We start from the raw sequence: 19,727 nt of genomic DNA on the forward strand, positions 1-19,727 counted from the left end.
TGTGTTTCTTGTGCATGGCTTTAGAAAGTATCAATGACACTTTAAAGATAAGGGAAATGAACAGACATAATCACTCTATTTTCTTTGTCATACCTTAATTGTTGTTATTCTTTAAAGTTGAGGTGACCAGAATGCAGATTTGCTGCTATCTGTTATCAGCCTGCATATTTACATTAATTTGCCTTTGTTTTGCATTGATTGTTTTATCCAGTTGAAAGCAAACACAGATCTTGGATTTTACTTTGCCCATGTCAAATCTAGAAAAGAACTGAAGATGAAGAGGATGAACCAAAATGAATTTTGCTTTATAAAGCATGTATCCTGTGTGGGCCCATTCCTCTTCGAATTTGTCAAACTAAACAGCAGTGTTAATGCTACACTAAGCTACAAAAATAGAAAGAAAAAGAACTAAAATTACAGCTTCTCGGTTGTTCTCTCACACATCTTCACCTCAGCAGCACACATTTTCTACACAATCAGCACAGTTTCAAGATTAGTGTCACTAGTTCACTATCCTTCCATTACTGGCCCTAAGTTATTGCATTGCGTAATAATTTTTTTTGAAGAACATATGATGTCACACAGTGAAAATGACCTTTAACCTTTTGGGGGGAAAAAATGTCATAACTTAATCTTTTTATTATTTTCGACATTTGTGTGATATTTTGTTATAATTAACGTATGAATTCTTGAGTTATGGCCAAAACATGTGAGATCACAGAAATCTTGACCTTTGACCACCAAATTCTAATCAGTTCATTCTTGAGTCCAAGCAGATGTTTGTGCCAAATTCATGGAAATGCCCTCAAAGGTCTTGAGATATTGCGTTTATGAGAATGAGACAGATGCAAGGTCACAGTGACCCTGATCTTTGACCCCCAAATTCTCACCAGTTCATCCTGGAGTCCAAGTTGAGGTTTGTGCCAAATTTGGAAATATTCCCTCATTGTGTTCTTAAAATATTGCATTCAAAACAATAGGACGGACGGACGGACGGACGGACGGATGGACAGATAGATAACCCCACAACTTAATGTCTCTGACCTGTTCCAAGATTATACAAGAAGAAAACTTTCCATATGAGTAAGACAGATTTGCAGTTCTATGAGTATTTGCTTCATAGAACTGCAGTGTAATGTAAACGTATCTTTACTGTGGTAAATAGAATTAAATGTACTATATACCATGTATGTTTCAGTAGTTAGGGTGAAATTAGTTTAGACTCAACTTGATTGTTATTGCACAGAGTTCCAGTACTGAAACAACAAAATGCAGTTTATCATCTAACCAGAACTGCTAAAAGCAGTAAAGGCTTCAGTTGGCAATTTTTTTATAATAAGTTTTGTCATATTTGCTGAAACCATTACTATATCAACAAAGTAGTGTATCAGAGTCTGTGAAACACTTCGTACTGCTTCTAATGGCATTTGCAAGCATCCACCACGGGTAAACGAGAACAACCAATCAGAGCTGAGGAGTCTGTAATGCAGCCATCAGTCATGTCAATCACTGCCTTGTGAACTGCTGTCATACTGTCAAACTAGGCAGCGCTGATCAAATACTAATCAAGACTCCGTTACTGCATTGCCTATTTCTCACCTCAAATATTTGCAGGAGCATATTTGAGTGTACTGTTTTGCTGTAAAATAAGAAGTCTGCTCCAATTAAAATATGTTTCTGAAAACATCTGAGGCAAGAAATAAGCAATGCAGTAACAGCATCTTGATGCAGTTTATGAGCAGTGATTGACATAACTGACAGCTATGTCAAAAGCTCTTTGGCTCTGACTGCTTGTTTTCATTCACTTGTGATGGATTCTTGCAAATACCATTAAAAGCACCATGCGGAGGAACATTATTTTTTTCACACATTATCTGTTTCATGTATCAATATGTGGATATAGTGACAGTTTCAGCAAATTTGACAAGAGGTTGAGTTTTTTTTTTCATAAACACTACCAACTATAGCTTTAACTGCTGAAATGAGAAAATCAGGCAGCATTTAGTGAAATGGGGTACAGATTAGGTCTCAATCTACAGTAGAAGATGAGAAGTGACTGCTGGTCTGATTATGCTGTGTGTGTAATGAGCTCTAGAGCCCTCACAGAGCCACAGTACAGCTGAATCATGGCCTATAAGTGCAGGAGTTAAGGCCGGATGACGACATTAATATATTATCAGGATGTCAATTCATTTTTTTCAGCCGTTCCCACTTCCTTATTGAGTTTCCATGCTTATTAAAGCGGTGCAGAATATGGCTTCACAAAGCCTTTCTTGACCAGGAAGTTACCCATGGTAAATCAATCTGAAGAGAACTTCAGGTGTTAGAAAGCTGTTAACATTGCATCGAAACTAAGCAGGATACAGAACAATCATTAGCTTTTACAGTATCCTGATGCGTACCATGTCAAATAATACGGGCAGGCCGCGGGAAGTGTTCTTCAGTCTCACACTGCAGCTTCATCGAGTGTTCCTCAGGAAAATGAAATACACCCCAAGCTGCCGGGCTCCACAGTATACAGTATATCAGAACTGAAGATGATTCATTTGATTCATTTTGAGTACCTCTCCTCAATTATTGCTGAACCCAACACACTTTAACTGTCCAAGTGTAATTACTGAGGGAACTCAAATGACTATGAATGAAGGCAGTCAGATGTTTAACAGACGGACTAAATGATTACATGGATGATGAATTAAATCCATGAGTTGCTCATTTAATAATTTAATTATTTGCTTTAATTCATATTTTTAGGTAAATATTTTTATGTTTTGCTGTTGCTGTGATTATGATTTCATTCTAATTTACTTCTTTTTTTTGGTAATAGAGTTTTTTTTTTTGCATATGTTAAAATATGTATATTTATATATGTGTATTTTTTTTTTCTTCTTTTAAGGCAAACCATAAACTACAATACTGTAATACTGCGAAAGTATGCAATGTAATAAATGTAGCTGTTTGGTTGTTTGTCAGTACATCTTTAGTACTCACTACTTACTCTTAACCAGGTTAGAATATCTTTATAACTACTGTACAACTGTCCACAAGCAAGAGAGAGTCCACATAGGGTGGGTGGGACTGGAGGCTGATAGGTCAAACAAACTCTGGAACATAAGAAACATACTTATTTTAAGCCAAACCATGATGTTTTGTTTTTTGTTTTTGTTTTTTTTTTTGCTGGAGGGGTACCTCGACAATATAGTTAGACTTGTAGGGCCACTGGCCAAGCATTGAGTATAGTAATATAGTATCTGATGAGTTGGGAGTGAGAATGTGTTGCAAGTCTTTTGTATTGACTCTACAATGGAAATGGCAACCAGTCATTTTGTCTCCAAACTACAGAAACTTTTAAGAACCAGAAAGTTCAGCATTGTGTTGCGAAAGCAGTGACAGATCTATGCAGAGCCATATAGGATGGCATGCACAGGGTAATGCATAATTCAAAGAACTGCTCAACAGGCAATCTAATTCAAGGAAATGTCTCCCTGCACACCTTACATTTATACAGCATCTGAGTAAGCTTGCAATCCTCAGGAAGCATTCAAACATCATGCTAATTCTAGTATGGGGTAACTTATTCTTTTTTTTTATGCCAAACCGAACACGGCATTTAAAAGCATGACCTCTGACAAACATGCAGTCAGAGTAAATCTGGAGGCTGATATCATAAGGACAAAGGCTTCTATTAAAAACACCAAGGAATGAATCTCTGTATGTAGATCCAGCCATTGATGCTGTCAGAGCTTATGCCATTGCATATAGCTTGGCTGGCTGAAAAACAAATTGATCACACAATAGATTCCGTATTTTCAATTGTAATCATGACCACAGCTCTGTGTGCTGCTTAGTTTAGCTCAAAAATGCCTTTCAGCCATTAACCAACATCTCTCCAAAAGAGGATTTAAAACAATACAGCAACATTCTTGCTCATCTTTTTTCCTCCTAATTATTTCTGGCATGTGTTAGTTGTTTTCCGATCATGCAGTAGTAATTACTTAGCTCGTTCAAGGACACAACAAATCTTATCTGTCGGACAACTTTTCAATATTTTGGTTACAAACAGCCCACTGTGCTTGTTGTAACCTCATAAATTCTTGGGCAAAAATGAATTGACTGTGTGTTCATTGCCAACATGCAACAGTGCACCATTTATAGCAAAAGATAATACTGGCTGTCTCACAATAGCAGGCATGGTCGCATTCGATAGCTATTTTGTGACTGCAATTGTGGCATGACTCAAGGGCTTTCCAACAGAAATGCACTTAACAAACCTTGTTGTGCATCCACTATCAGCAACAAGAATGCTTCTAACCTTATGTAAAAGGTAGAAAATGGCAGAGAATATGTTTCTCCGTATTATCTCCACTCACTCATGAAAACACAAAAGAGTTGGAATTGGGGGCTGAGGCGCCGAAAAACAAACCCCAGCTGTGAAAAAAGAAGCTAATGTCCCCAACAGGCTACAATGGCTCCATTAATCCACACCTGTCAGAGTAAAAAAACAATGTTCTGTGTCAGTTGATAAAGTGACGGAGATCCTACATCACTCAATTTTATATTCAACGAAGATTAATATATTTATTTCTCATAAATCATCAGAGCTACATTCAGTGGGACACGCTGTGAAAATATCAGTGAAAACATCTCCATCACATTTATTGTGGTTATATCCCACATCATATATATCATGTGCTAAATAGACATTAGCAAATATTGTATATCTTTTTACACATGCAGTTTAGATTATGAGGTATATTTATCTTAATCCAGTCATCATGCAGGCATTATGCTCCCTTTGGCTCTTGTTGTTAGTGTGCATAACAACAGCATAACAACAGTAGGGGTGTTGGCTGCATACATAGTAGGGGTGGAACACAAACCTGATATCTGCATCTATATCTGTTTGTTAAATCTGTTATTGGATTTGGTTGGAAATGGGTGTGGCTTATGCTGGAGTTCAACAAACAACATCCTTAAAATTATTTTCCAAGTCGCTGAAGGATACAAAATAACAATGTTTGAATCAGATAACTAAATTAATCAAATAATAAAGCTTGCTTTATATTTGGGTATTAATATTAATAAAAGCTTTTGAAAAACAGGGGTGCTATAAAAGCTTATTGAGCCAAAAGAAAAACCTTGTGGGAAGATAAAATAAAATTGTTGAACAGATCTGACCTTTGGAAGGTTGCTGTTGTAGCTTATTAGCTTTGTGCAACATTCACTTTGATCAAATTTCCCCTAATATAGTAAAACTGAGCATTGGTTTGGAGAACGTTCTAAGACAGGAGTCAGTAGTTGGGTTGGGTAAGGGTTACTTTAAAAGTAATCAAAGTACTTTACTGTGTTACTTGTTTTTAAAGTAACCAGTTACTTTACTGCGTTACTCCCTGAGTTATAGGGACTATAAAGTTAACACATTGCGCCGTCATTTCAAACTCAACACTTCCTTTGAAATTAAAAGCCCCTTATAACCTCGGCTGAGAGAATCCCTCCATTTTCTAAATAGGCTTTTATTGTGAAACATTTGTCAGAACTTCCTGTGGAGGATACAGTAGCTTGAATGATTACATATGGCACTTCAAATGTAGCTCCTACCATCTGCTGACGCTTTTAGGTGACTACAACAACATGTCAGCTGGCACATGAACAGACACAGTGACTCAAATAATAGTAAAAGTAATAAAAATAGGAAAAGAATCACCTGAAGACATCACACACGTCGTGAGGGACAACCAGGGATAACTGGCTAGTACCATCGTGTAGTGTGTCATGTCTGTTGGCCAAGTCACGGCACAATTTTATGACTGCACAATCACGTAATGTGACTTTCAGAACAGGCAGAAAAGTCGTGTAGTTTGTACCAGGCATAATGCAAGTCCTCCTGAGTCTGACCTGTCTGTCAGCGAGTCCTTCTCCTCCTTTTTTTTAGACTCCACTGTAGACGATGGCAGCATTTCTCCGGCCACGTAGCAGCCACAAGCTCCGTGGCTTCTTTCAGACTGATAGGTTTAACATTATCTCCGTTATTAGAACCAAACGACAGCCGTTGCTGTTTCGGAGCTGAAGGACCAGCGTTCTAAAAGTAACGAAAGTAACTGATGTCTTGTTTGAAAATGTACTTAAGTATTTGATTACTCAAACAGCAAACTAACGCGTTAGCTTACTCGTTACTGCAAAAAGTAATCAAATTACTCTAACGCCTTTGTTGGGTATAACTCGTTAAGGTTCATTCTCACTGCCGCGATACGGAAATGCGGGACGGATTTGCAGAATATTTGCGCAGCGCCTTTCCGCGCTCAAACCTTACACACAGGCACGGTACGGACGCGGTGCGGAATTTCGCGTTGTTGTCCGCGCTGCGTGAACGGGTGCGGATGAACATGAACGAGAGTAGCAGCAGCAGCGGCAGCGAGCTAGCAAGTTAACGTTTAACAAGCGTCAACATCAACTTTCTTTAGCACTTACCACTCTCACCGCAGCCACCAAGCTGGACAATGGCCTGCCAGACATTGTCCTTTAATTCATTGTTCATAAAATCATCCTGTCTGTTATCAAAAAGGACGGGGTGCTGTGAAATTATCAACCTTTCTCCCATACTGTCCTGCCTGACTGGATTTTGGACTCTCCCGGTCTGCACAACTATAAACAAACAATTTCATTGGCCCAGCCGTGTAGTTCCTCCGGCGAATTCCGCGGGGAGTCAAAGCCTGAGCGGAAACTTTTTTCACCACACGCAAGTTCCGCCTGGGTGTGCAAACTTCCATAACAACCCATGAAATCAACTTTTATATTTTTCCGTGAGAATAATCCGTGCGGATATTCGCCCTCAGTGAGAATGGACTTTTACTTTGTACCACGTTATACCCAACTCTGGTGACTGATTAGCCAACAAATTTTCACTACCAAGTCATCAAAAACGGCAGCTTGGTCAGTGGTCCTACATTTCAGAGACACTCTAGGTATCCCTTCAGCATCAGTTTTTGATACTTGGGCACGGCAAGTCAATTTCTGCTCATTATTTACATTGTGTCTTTTCAAAATAAACTTCTGTTTCACCAGGAATGTGGGTTTCATCGCCAAAAGTACTGGAATTAGCTGAAAGCCCAGTGCTTCTCACGCAGACGCTAAACGTTGTCTTGTGCAACGGAATCAACTACTGACAGCTAGTGACCAAGGTGCCGCATTTGATGTGCCTGGTATTAAGAACGGGCTGGATTAGCACTAGCCTGGCTAGCTACAACAGCGCACCAACTAGCCTTGCAAGTAGTCACTTTGTCACCATGCTTCTGGTCCCAATTATTTTGCTTGGATGAGTGAAAGTCATTTTGGGGTGTGGCCACTGACTACGTCCTGTTGATTGTGGTAATGTGTGTGGTAATGTGTCTCTTCTTCTCAGAGTTACAACTCTGAGAAGAAGAGGATTAATGTTTGTGCCAAACTGTGTCAATCAGATGGCATAGGGAAAAAAGCAATAAAAAAAAAAACAACCAAAAGTCAGATGCTGTTCGTACCTGTCCAGATCCAGATTTATGTACAATATGTATGAGGCTAACCCCAACTTTGCTTCAGTTCTTTGTGAACAGAGGCAGCTGGAAACTTTCCTCTCATCCAGCCCAGAGGAGGCTGTTTAGCATGTCCTCATGCAGCGGATCCGTGCTGAACAGAACAGAAGTAGGTCACCATTAAAATCCTAACCCTATGTTTCTCTAACACTCAGGTTCCTTTACAGGGCCTCCCAGTAGGCCTTGCACACCTGCAACGGGCTGTTTCTCTTCTCACTGCTACAACCTGGTAATCTGCATGAGACTCTGTGGGAGAAACATGTCAGCCCAAAGCACCGGGTTACTGCCACAGGGAATACCCCCAGCACTCTGGGAATTGGCTGGTGCCTACATTATGGTGACATTCCAAGATTTCTAACTCTTAAATGGGATGAAAAATATGTAGAGAAGTGGGGAAAGTCTTTGATCGTTATGGTTCTCACTTTCCTCTGTGACAGTGTGAGGATTCTTTCTCTCATCTGAATGTATTATAGTCGACTTCTGTATTTATTTTGGTACTTTAAACATTTACAGGCTGCTATTCATCTCAAGATCATAGACCTTTTTATTCTGCACTTTTTTATACTTCTGTACCCTTTTTGCCTTCTCAGACATTTCACTATTATATCAGGTATCATTAAATCTCTACCTGAGCCGAGGTTTTTGAAGATAAATGTTCCATGACTTTGTTCACTGAACACACACACACACACACACACACTCAAACTGAACTCTTTGTTTTTCTGCGTGTGTATTATTTCCATTTTAGTGACATACTGTCAGGTAATAATAACTGCATTTCTAACGCGAATGGCCAGGATGTACAGTAGATAGACAGATTGACAATCATGACTTCAGTTAGCAAACTTTATCAGACGATGAGGTCGAACCTGGGTCCAGTCAAGTGTATGTATATCATGTTCCAAAAACTGATTGCCTCTTTAATTGTGAACAGAAAACTGTGACAGAACCCCTACAGCAGTGGAAATGAAATTGTGTAATTAGAGTTTGATGTGCATGCTTCAGCATTTATCAGCTGTGAACACACACACAGAAGACGGAACTTAAGAGAAATGAATGCTGAAGAGTTTCAGAAAATAAATTATCGGGAAAGTCGATGTGAAACAACAGCCTGTAACAATCAATCAAAAAGGGACATAAAACTCCTGAGTCCATTTCCAAACACCTGAGACAACTATCACAACAAATGAAAATCAAAACATTCTCAAAATGAGACAAATACGTCACTGGCTTTGAGAAGGTTCTTCTAAAGGAAGCATTGGAGCTACACTTTACAATCATAAGGGCCTGAATGATACAGTGCTATTTAATGTGATGCTATGATAGTTTCCCATTTTCATTTTTATTTTTCTCTTTTAGAGGGCTTCTTTTATGCACTTTTTTTCCTTGATTGGATTTGTACTTTTGATCCTTTCTGCTTCTTTGATGTTTTGATTTAAAAATTAATATTGTGGTTTGGTATTTTGAAAATTATTTTGCCTCATTTAATATTTTGTGAATTCATTTATTTGACATTTCCTGAAGCAGACCTTTAGACTGTTATTGTATTTGTTTTCATGAGTACATTATGTAAACAACGTATAGACTCATACAGAAGTAATCCCTATCAGTCATCCCTTGGGACCCACTAGAGTGTGTGATGGTGTATTTATCTGCAGAGACCCTGCCCACTGCCTATATTTTCATATTTTCTTCTTATTTTGCTGTGATCGTGACATTCCTGGGACAAGCGTGCAGGTGAGTTTGGGAAAAAAAAGCTAGTGACCAGGTGTCAGACCGTAAGAAGCAAGAATCTCAGAGGTAACTACAAAAATCTCGGACACAAGAGCGAATGGGGTTGACCTTAACTTTGCTAGTGTTATACAGGTTTAACCTATCCTCACACAACAGTTTATATGATATCTTACAAATCAGTGCCCGATGAATGGCATCGTCTTGTTGCATACTTAACATAAAGTTACTAAATTAATGCAAAGTTTGAGGATAAGGTTTATTTACAGTTATGTTTAGGAAAAGAAAGATAGTTGGGCGTTTTCACCCTACATACTTAACAAGAAGTGGCTTACTTAAAGTAACAAAGGTGACAAAGGTTTCGGCAAGTAAATCTGCTTTGGTTAGGTTTAGGAAAAGAAACATGGTTGGGTGTTGTCATGCTAGATACTTAACATAAATTTACAAAGGTTAGGTCTAGGTAAGTAAACCTGCGATGGCTAGGTTTAGGAAAGTAAATTTACGTGAGTTAGATGAAGGAAATGAAACATTGTGATGACACACCTTAAAATAATCTAACATTCACTTGGTTTCAGATAGAATGACAGTTCTCCTGAGGAAAAGTTGTGCGTTTGCTAGGCTCAACCTGTCTCCTCATGCAGACTTTTGCTCTTAATACTACTTCCTTCTGTACCCCCTTAAGCGCATGTGATTATTTGAGTTATATATGAAGTCTGGTGCATTATTTTTTTTGCAGGTATACATGCAATCAGTGCGTAAGAAGAGGAAGAGCCTAACTGTTAACAAACAGTAACCAACAATTCCTGTATAGTATACCTTTGAAGTTTTCTTTTAATAACACTGACTTCTGACTATTGTCCTTGTTCTCATTGTACACAGTTGGATATTCACAATGTTGATATAAGGAATTTTTTTTTCATCTCTGTTTACACCCTCACACACACAAAACTGAGGTATAACGGACTTATGGGGACACACCGAGAGAAAGCAGGAAGGAGTTCATTACAACGTGATAAGTGCTGTCTCAGCACTGTCCTCACAAGTCAGTGATGTCCTCATAAGGTGGTGCAAATACAAGTGAAATGTCCTCATATGCAGGTTGCACCAACGCATGCGCGCGCACACACACACACACACACACACACACACACACACACACACACACATATTCAGTGTATTCATGTACATTTTACTTTGTTATTTATTCTAAGAATTGTCCTTGTCCTCAATAACAGATGTGATTCATTCTTCTTTAAGGTTCTGAATTCACAATTACATATATTCAATTTGTGTATTCATGTTTATGTACATTTCACGTTATTATTTATTTGTATACTGCATATTGTGTTATGTACTGAATTTGTCTAATTCATAAATTATTAATGTGGTTATTGTCTCAGGTATTCCAGATATTTTTTTTTGGTTCCCCTTTTTGATTGGTTGTTGCAGTCTGTGAATATAAAGAAAGAGTTTCACATTGGGAATTTGATGCCCGGAACATTGTGTATTTAATACACTCAGTGCCGACACTGTCCTGAATCTCTACTCTTTTTTTCACATGATTTAATATGCAGCTGTCATCAAGGTGGTTTAGTTCAATGTGCTTTCAAAGGAGTTACCAAAGGATAGACCCTGTAATGCTGTGTGGTTAAAATGCACCTTTCTTGCCATGATTCTGTGCAAAAGAATCTGTGGCACAAATACTGCTGTACAAAATAACCACCCCTACGTTTATGGAGTCCCACTCCATCACTCGCTGCTGCAGCCTTGTGTATACTGGGTCTTTGAAACTAATCCACTGAGGGCTGGCAGGTTTTAATGTCATCCAACAATGCTACAATCAAACAGCTATTCAGATGGTATCAGCATCGATCTTCTAAGAGCTGGAAGAGAGATATTTTTGGACAGACTATGCTCGCTCTCGCTTAAGCTGGCCATAAAGAAAAAGATTAACGGCCTCAAAACGGTTTTGATTTGGCCATTCTGAACTGTCTTCATGCTTTGAGCCTGACCTGTTTGGAAAGGTTTTGTTACTATTGGAGTCACAATAGAACACCCACAGAGACGAGGTGCAAACTATTCTGAGAAAGGTAAAGGGCATTTCAGGACATCAATGTTGGAGTTCATCATGTGTGAAATGTGAAGTCGCCAGCTGGATGTGTTTTTATTGTTCGCTATGGTTAGGTTAGCAGGAATAGAAAAGTGGTTTGACCTACAAGAAAGAACATAATGATTTTATTTGTGCAATTTATTTAGGACCTTTTGTACCTTTATTACACAAAGAAAATGAATATATTATTTCTGCAGGATGATGAATACAATCAAAAGAAACCCCTGACTCATGGTTTCCTCTATAATCCCTGTAAGTACTGTTTGTGCTTTGGAATATAATACTTTTCAAAATGACTGCTTCCAAACAGACTTTTTGTTTGTTTTGCCCGCCACTACTGCTCTTCTGCCAATACTATTAGGCATGCTGTAAATTTATTGTGCATGGTTAGTGAACAGCATGGCACTCTAATGTGGCTATTTGAAAGCCTTACTGCACAGTCTGTATTGCAAACACTGAGCCAATCAACTTTATAGGTAAACACTCTGCACCAACGTGCTGTACATGAAGAGCTTTGTTGAGACAGAAATAAATCATATTTTCTTATTCCGTCGCCCTCTAATTGCAATGCATTTGAACAGTATAATTGGGCTGATGTGTTTTCCACTCAGACAGACAGTGTAGTCACAGTCGTCACTAGGGTGACTGAATCCCACGGTGAAGTGACAAATGAGTATACAAGCCTTAGCATATATGATGCAACACATGCAGAGCACCCAGACAGCAACGCTTGGGATGAAACAACAACGCAGAGAGAGAGAGACCTCACCTCAACAACAAGTCCTCCAAATTAAACAACAAAGTATGCCGTTTGTAACTGCCCTCTAAAATGACATCTTTTGTCTGTTGACACTCCTTACACCATGTCAAAGCCGTATTAAGTTACTGCCAATGTAAACAGGGCATCCAAGAGCAAGCCTTCTCAACCATAACTGCAGTATAAAATGTTGGTATTTTACATTTCTATAAACCACAGATATGATGCATTTATGAGTTATTATGTAACACATGCACTGAAACTTTACGTTTATACAATGCTGTGGATAACATGGTTAGGTTTAGGCACAAAAACATTTTTGGTGGCACAATCATGGCTAAAGAAGCCATTGGTGTCTTGGAAAAACAACTGCTTTTCGTGGCACTATTCCAGCAGGAAATACGGTGATGTCTGGGCAAAAAACAATTGCTTTTTATGACACTACCCTGGCAGGAAATGCAACAATGTCTCTAGCAGAAGATGTCCTGATGTCTTGATAAAAAAACAATCGCTTTTCATGGCACTGTTCCAAGAAGAAAAACATGTCACTTTACGTTTGGTGGTTAAAAAGCTGCTGCAAGACACAGCTCTGACTTGCTGGTTTTGTTGTTTTTTTGTCTCGAATGGTAGACTGCAGCTTGGTAGGCATCTTGCCACGATGTTACACCATCCGACATCTCCTCCACCTCCCGCTGACAAAAGTTAGTAATGTGATACTTATAAATCGGAAAAAAGTTTGCAGAAACGAACAATGGCACACTTTCTTGTGGTGACTGGGCTATCCTTCTCATTAAAAAGCATTCAACTGGTGGCTTTTACTGTGAAGCAGGCATAGGTGATTGTAACTGCAAATGATGGCAGTTGGTTATCAAAAAAAGTGTCCAGAAAACAAGACATCAGACGCCTTATTCAGCAGATTACTTTTGCAAAGGAGTGATGGCTCAAGAGGGAGAGGCAATGATGAGCTGTTAGATGAAGAGTGGCAGGTGACAGTCTGCTTATCTCGAACTTTATTGTGTCCTGTGGTTGTGTGGAAGTTGTGCTGCATGAAAGCAGATCACAGTTGCAATTTTTACTGATCAACTTCTTTATTAAAACAACATAACTTTGTTTGGCTGCACTGTAAACATATATACCATCTGCTACTCAGTAGTTACTCAGGGTGTGTCTGATGAGTATTTCACTGCACTTTCTGTTACCACAGTAACCATGGTGTTGCCAAATCAACCATGGCTGAAATCTTTACCATTAGAACTTTAAGGTTCGGTAAGTGTAGAGGTTAAGGTAAGGCAAACATAGTGGTTAAGGTTAAAATAACTATTTGTTTAAAGGAACTCTGTGGAAAGTTCAGAGTGTATAAGTTGTCTGGAAATGGTTCTTAACATGGAGGTAGCTGAGCTAGTCTAGCAGCTAACAATGCTAACTCCATCAACAAGAATAGAGGCAACAGTGTTTACAGAGCTAATAGTGTTAACCAGATGGTAGGTCAAACACTTCCGCGATGACGCCATCCCAGTATCAGCGGTAACTGGCGTATGAGTGCATTGCAAATCAGTGGCAATGAGTTAGCCAGTGGGCTACACATATGCACTAACACGCATGCATGGCAGGGCCTGCTTACCACAACAGACCATAGAGAAGCTTGGAATACAACACACAGAGGTAGCAAGACTTCTTTCTCTGCTCAGAATGCCATTATGGCACTATATATCTAAATATAAAATAGATACCTGCTGCTATATCAGTCCTTCCACGATGTTGCAATGGCAACCATTAACGCAAATTCAGCCAATCCATGTGAATATGGTGCAACCTTGCAATATTTCCAACCACAACAATTTCACGATTTAAAACATGTAAAATCTTGTGTCATTGTAGAGCTGTGTGCAGTATAAAGACAGCTGTAAACATCACATCATGCATTGCAATTTTTTAGAAAAGCTGACGTAAAATCTAAAAACAGCTCACGAACTCCTGGAGGAACTGATACATTAATGATCCGAATGTTGCATTCTGAACCTTTGAGGTTAGGAAAATTTTATTGTCATGCTTAAAACAAACCAACCACAACTGTCAGTCAGAAAAGGGAAGTTAACAGCAAACGTCACTTCCTCCTTCCCACCTTCCCACCCACCACACTACAATCATAATTCTTATGTCTTTGTCACTTGGACGTAAACATGTCATTTTGGGGCATTTGCTGAAATGACTTTGCTGTCATCACCTCCACTGCCAGATTTTACTCTCTATCAGACATTGATTTTGCTCATAGAACACAGAGCGGGTCTCCCATTCTGTAGTGGGATCATTATTGATACTGAAGCATCGTAACTCTAGTTTTATGGTTGCAGGCAGAGCCACTTAATGAGTTACCCTGCCTGCAGAGCCCCATTAGAGGTCAAAGTCTGCATGAAGCAGAAGTATGTGTTCAATCTGATAGCAGCCTGTGGTCTATCTGATAATCAGATAATCAGGGAAACTTTGAATTGCCTTGCATAATGTACTGTAATAGTCGCACACATACGCTGATTTCACAGATATGGTCTCTACGGCGACAGGGTCCTGAGATTTAATAAACACTGACATGATTGTAATGAAAGAAAACTTTAATTAAAATTCACATCCTTAGCATTATGATTAACATCAAGCCTCTGCTCTGGTGAAACAGGTGTTGTACGTGTGCCCTTTGGGAGGCGGGTAGTAAACCCCTGTAGCTCAGGCTCTCCTCTCCCGTCCTTCTCTGCCTGTTTCAGGAACGTCTCATCACTGTTCTTTTCCAGCCTCTCAATTAGCATCGCTGCCTCGTCGAAAAACCCTACAAGCTGTCGGAAAACTGAAAGAATGGTGTGTGATGCACAGTCTCAGTTGTTCTGCAGCCTCGGCATGACAGTCACATAAATCATTCATTTCTTTGGGTTGCATGAGAGTGAGGCGGTGTCACAAAATTAGCTTTGAAATGGCAACCCCGTCCAACGCGTACACATGATGAACACTTCTTGTGCCTACAGACAACAGCAAGGTGATCTCGACTGATTCTACTCCAAAAGGCCATGAATAAAACATGCACTGATATGCATATCAAAAGGCAAAGTTGACAAAGCAAAACAAAGGCAAACAAAGATGTTGGGGGCAGTGGAAAGAGGAGAAGAGAGTGCTTTCTCTTGAACCTGCTCTGAATCCCTAACACCGCCAATTAGCAAGGGCTTGGCTCGGAGGCCATCTGGGGATGCCCCCCCTCCACCCCCTCCTTCATCTTGACATAATTGCTCCTCCTGAGGAAGAGCAGGTGAGTGCACCTAGAGACGCCTGCTCTAGGTTAGCCAGACATGTTCTTCAATTTCATGGGCTACAGCTGAGCTCTCACTAATACTCTCATCAAGCAGATCTCAACCCTAATGAAAGCTTTTAATAGGCGAGAGAACAGTGTTTAAAATGATGAAAACCTTAGTGAGTCAAATAGTTTAAACAGCGGAGTTCTGGGGTCATGTAGCTAGGTGCAAATTTGCAGAAAAAATGTGACCAATCATTCAGATGCTATGGCCTCCTTGAGCAGTGCTTCAGGTAAGGTGATCAAACCCACCTCGCAGAGTAATCTACTTCTAATCAGCACATAATGAAGTGGGGACAGCTGGGCCAGTTTGGAGGTGCGCACAGACGCAGACCCAGGGGCAAGGGGCCACGGAGTCTGCCTAGCAGCATGGCTCAGCTGGCCTGGCACCGTCAGGCTCACCGCAGGCTGCTCACCCAGTGGAATGACAGAGGTCAGTGTTCATCCTGTCACTGTAAAATGGCCCAAAGAGATCAGGGCAACACTACTAGAAGAGACCTTGACATATAAGGCCATCTGACATGCACGTCAACCTATGAAATGCCCTTCACAGGCAATGGGCATGATTATGGAGACACATTAGGGGTGCATCATTCTGGATGGCAGTTATTGCAACATCCAGGAGTGCTGGTGCTGCTATGACAGATGCTACACGTCCTTTAGTCAACAACATTAAACCAGTGAGTTGATTGAGGAGAATATATTAATCAGGAGGAAGCTGGTGTGATGCAGGTTTATCTGAATTCACATTCAGCACGAGAAGAGAGGTCAGTGCCAGTAGACTTTATCTGGATTGCAGGTTTTTGTTGAAATGTTGAATTATGAGGGACACATTTGAATGTGATTATTGAATTATACATAATTTCAAATTCAGCTTGCTTGAAGGATGCTGTAATATTTTCCATTTTTGAAATGCTCTTCCCACCTTCCACACAGTAATTTGTTTTCATTCATTTCAGACTTAATTTGTGGAATCTTCAGTTGTCTGAGATGTGTAATCCATCACAGTGAACATCTTGTCAGCTTCTATTGCTGTCACGGTTACATTATGATTGTATGGTGATGCATTTGTAAATGCAGAATGATTTGGAAAGTCTTCATAGCATTACCACACAGCAATTTCTTAGAAATAAAAGCTGGCATCATATTTACTGTGATGGATCGCCTATCATAAGCAGATTTAAAGTTTTAACTTTTTTTTTATTTATCAAAGCCTGAAGAAATGAAAGGAAACTAGTGGCAGCACAAGAGGAATAAAAAGACACTCTCAGATATGTAAAAACATACATTAGTAGGAGTAGTAGCTATTAGTATTCTTTGTAAAATGTGTGGCAGAACTCCAAGTGGATTTGTAGTGAATGTCCTTTATATCACATTGTCCTTCCTGAGATGACTGCGTGGCTGACACCTTCTCTGTGCCTGCCAACAGTGAGCTAACACTGAGTCAGCCTCACTTAGTCAGTTAGCAATGAAACATGTGGAACTGTGCCGTACTCTCATTGGAGTCACATTTCCCCAACTGCTGGAAGAGATACAAATCTGAATTTTAATAGGTTTTATGCCAATTGGTATCATATCAATTTAATATAAAATGTAAATGTAAAATGAGCTGACCATGAGGTGTATAGCTGCTAACTATTGGCCAGGTGGTGGCTTATAGTTGATATCTACACAAGCTAGTACAGCCTCAATACAGATTTAGTTTCCAAAAAGTTTTTCATCTGTGTTAGATAGTTGGCGAGAGTGGGGTCAGTTGGGACAGGGTGACATTGGGACAGAGCCTATTTCTCATTATGCTCATACTCAGCCACACCCTCTTTACTTTCACACTTAAAGAGGAGACCTCCTCACATTTTATTCACAATTTTGAAATCTACAAAATATAAGTAAATCTTTAGCTCTTGTTATTTTTCTTCATCAGGACAGTTACATGGGGGCAGGAGCACCTACCTTATTACAAATCAATGGGAAGTACACAAAGTTAAGACAAAGGCTTTTCCTAATTGAATAAGACCCACTGGGAGGTCACTGAGTGAATGTTAGCTCTATTAAGAAACGTAGACTGCTAAACTGCGTTAATGGGCCATGTTAAAAAAATGCATGAACTTACTTACTCATATATGCCTACATTTCAACCCCTGAAAATATTTTGAATGTGTAGAGTCCAACTATTTAACTTTTTTTTAACTCTAAATTTCTTGTTATTGACTTTTTTTTCTTTTGAAAATGAAACAAATTTGATAGCCTATATAAACCTTTGGGCTATATCTGTGCTTACCACTTTGAGCTGAAATGAAATGAGGACTCCATATCATAGTAATTTATGGAAATATAACCATTTTGAAAAAATGTTTTCCTTTCCTTAGAAAACAAATATCATTAAAAACATAAAGTGTTGAAATTCAGGCTGCATTTTTTCAAATTTAAACAATATAATGTTTAGCCCAGAACAAGGTGCCCCAACCGATAATACTGTCCCACCCGCACTGTGGAAGCAGCAACCCCGTCTCACTCCAGTCGTCGAAATTCAGTGCTTGGGCAGTGACATCCAGCGTCAGACACTGACGAGAAAAGCCATCCTTCAACATTGTCATGATACACAGTCAGTCGCCGTTATATTTTAACAGCAGCCTGTGGTGTCATGCGGCAGGACAACGACGAAAGTTAAGGTGGCGAAAGTGGATGGGAGGGGTGTGGATGGGTCCAACAAACACTGACTTTCACCTGGTAGAGCTGTGTTTGTGTCCTGCAAGACTATAAAGCCAAACTGTTTTGTTTTTTGTTGTGTTTTTTTGTAAACCTGACCATGTACGTTAGTTGTTGAAGGTAAATAAAACATAAATTCATGGTGCTGTACCGACGTTGTGAGTTTATTTTGAAAGAGACCGTATGTAAACAGGAGTTTTCCTGTGAAAATGGAAGTGTATTTTGAAGGGAGACAATGCATGTAACTAGCAGAAGTTGACACGCCATCCCAGAACATAAACAACCAACGCACCCAGGGTACCTTGCACGTCATATCTGGGTGTACAAAGCCCATGACCAAACGTCAATACGTGACGAGGTTGGAGTGAGAATGTGTTGGGAGCTGTATTTTGGGACTTCTTGTACAGTTGGCAAAATTGTGCCTTTCATGTTTGGGTTGGGCTCTAAAAAACTAAATAAATTGTCGTTGCTGTTGAAGTAGTCTTTGAGGGCTTATTTTGTGCCAATACAAAAGTGTTCCAACCAACCCTGTTCTCCCCTACCTACATAAAGTGGCCACTTATTCTATATTACCACTGTAATACCTCCACTTTCTTTAACCATCACATTCTGCAGCAGCACAACAAGCTGATGTATTTATCCCTCAGTGTGAGCCAGTGCTAGTAGCAAAACACAGTTGCTAACTCTTTCATCAAGAGGGGTTTGTAATGCTGGATCACTGGCTGAGGAAAGACGGCACAGTGCCACATAGCTAATTGGCTAAGTGAAGCTGATTCACTATTGGCCGACTTAGAAGAGGCAGCAGTCCTCCAGTCAAGTCTCGTATATGTGTGCCTCAAAAAGATGAATCCCAATTAAGAAAAGTAATCCCATTCAATTTCAAGGCATTGCATTCAATGCCAAATAGTGCATCCCACATGAATTCACTCTACACATTCTTTTTTGTAGCAGACTGTAATTGTTTTTTTTTTTCTTTCTTTCTTACTTTAGTCTGGTCTCGTCATTCATTGTAGAAGTTCACTGAGGAAATTCAACTTAGATTACATTACTACTAAATAAAACATTCATAGCCAATACAAACACAAATAATAAGTCAGCAAACAGGCAGAGGAGGGACTCTTTGATATGCTAAAGAGTGCCATCTGTTGCCATCAATAACTTAATGTAGTGAGTAGATAGTGCCATCTGACTTTATTACTTTCAAAGCATGTTTTGAAGTACAGGTAATGATCCCCTTCTTGCTCATAACCCTCCACCAACACAAACAGGAAGCTGCTGCCTGTTGCTGAACCTGTACTTGCACATGTTTGATATCACATCAGATAGCAATCGTCTGTACGGGAGCACAACAGAAGTGGGAATCATGGTGTTGTGTGACAACTCAGCCGTGGAGTTTATCCTATCGAATGTGCAGCCGCTTCATAATTTACTTTCAGGGCCAAATGGAGCAGCGTTCTCACTGAGCGCCTGAGCAAAAATTGCCACAGCACCTCCACAGAGATCTCTTTAATGAAATGTCATAATTAGGCC

The 19,727-nt window shown here is 39.6% G+C and overlaps 1 protein-coding gene across 1 annotated transcript in view; it reads right to left on the reverse strand.

Annotated features, from left to right (window-relative positions):
* cntn4 (contactin 4) overlaps window positions 1-19,727 on the reverse strand; it is a 214,013-nt gene that overhangs the window by 148,812 nt on the left and 45,474 nt on the right. The gene's annotated exons all lie outside the window — the stretch shown is intronic.

Source organism: Epinephelus fuscoguttatus, linkage group LG1, assembly GCF_011397635.1.
Source record: "Epinephelus fuscoguttatus linkage group LG1, E.fuscoguttatus.final_Chr_v1".
Classification (NCBI taxonomy): domain Eukaryota; kingdom Metazoa; phylum Chordata; class Actinopteri; order Perciformes; family Serranidae; genus Epinephelus; species Epinephelus fuscoguttatus.